General features: G+C 56.1%; 1 pseudogene; it reads right to left on the reverse strand.

Annotated features, from left to right (window-relative positions):
• Positions 1–495: 495 nt before the first annotated feature.
• Positions 496–1,007, reverse strand: LOC116548497 (annotated as a pseudogene).
• Positions 1,008–1,474: the final 467 nt, after the last annotated feature.

Here is a 1,474-nt window from a genome sequence, read left to right on the forward strand (position 1 = left end):
CTGAGGGGTTTACTTCTGATGAGATGAAAATATTCTGGAATTAGGTAGAGGAGATGGCTGTACAGCACTGTGAATGTACTAAAAATGAACTGTACACATTAAAATGGAAGAAATGGTGACTTTTATCTTACACAAATTTTATTTTGATTTTTTTTCTTTTGGTCTGACATTACCCTAGGCTTGCCAGTCAATATTTTGATTTTTTTAAAAGGACAATGATGAGTTGAAACGTTTAAGGACCTATCAGTAGAGACTGTAAGAAGACAGCGCATGGCCGGGCGCGGTGGCTCACGCCTGTAATCCTAGCACTTTGGGAGGCCGAGGTGAGTGGATCACCTGCGGTCAGGAGTTCAAGACCAGCCTGGCCATCATGGTGAAACCCCATCTTTAAAAAAAAAAAAAAGAAGAAGAAGAAGACAGCTCAGAAGAGGGCAGGGATGAGACTAGGGGCAGACAGAGCATGCTCCCCACAGCCTCCTGCTGTCTGCGGGGCACCTGGAGCCCTGAGGCCTCGCTCCTGCCTGACCACCTGCCTGCTGGTTCCTCACCATCTGGCTTCTGGGGCTTCTTCAGCTCCCACTGCCCCCCAGAGTGAAGGCTGCTCGTCCACACCCACCTGGCCTCGGCGATGTCAGCAGCGTTTCCCCTGGACACCCTTTCCAGCTGCACGTAGACTGAGCAGTTGACCCGGCTCCACTCGGGGTCACAGACGGCCAGGAAGTTGGGGCGCAGGCGGCCGATAGTGTACTTGGCCAGGTCCATCAGAGACTGGCTCACGGCCTCCCTGAACAGGAAGGTCCCCAGCACCTTGTACACGGCAGCCACGTAGTTGTTGAAGTCGGAGCGGGAATAGAGCTGGTCTGTGTGCACCAGGTAGGCTTCTCCCACTGAGGCCTGTGCGTGGGGCAGCCACAGCGAACAGCGGGGGTCCCGGTCAGCCCGTGGGCCCTCACTGGGCCTCGGTCCTCCCCACAGGCCTCCCCAAGGCTGCTGCAGAGCTGGGGACTCTCAAAGGGCCCTAGGCGGGCTCGGTGGCTCACGCCTGCCATCCCAGCACTTTGGGAGGCTGAGGCGGGCAGATCACCTGAGGTCGGGCATTCAAGACCAGCCAGAACAACATGGTGAAACCCGTCTCTATTAAAAATACAGAACTAGCCAGGTGTGATGATGCACGGCTGGAGTCCCAGCTACTGGGGAGACTGAGGCAAGAGAATCACTTGGACCCAGGAGGCGGAGGTTACAGTGAGCTGAGACCCTGCCATTGCACTCCAGCCTGGGCAACAAGAGCGAAACTCCATCTCAAAAAACAAAAGGGGGTTCCTATTAGCCACAAGTACCACTCGGGGCAAGGCTGTGTCCCCCAGCCTCCCACAGGCCTCCAGGCCACCCCCCCATCAGGAACCCAGGGTAAGGCTGTACCCCATCCCGCCCCCCTCCCTGTCCCTCTGAACCCCTCCTGCCTTACAAGGATGAC

This window comes from Sapajus apella, unplaced genomic scaffold, assembly GCF_009761245.1.
Source record: "Sapajus apella isolate SASKATOON/1434 unplaced genomic scaffold, GSC_monkey_1.0 scaffold13398, whole genome shotgun sequence".
Lineage (NCBI taxonomy): Eukaryota > Metazoa > Chordata > Mammalia > Primates > Cebidae > Sapajus > Sapajus apella.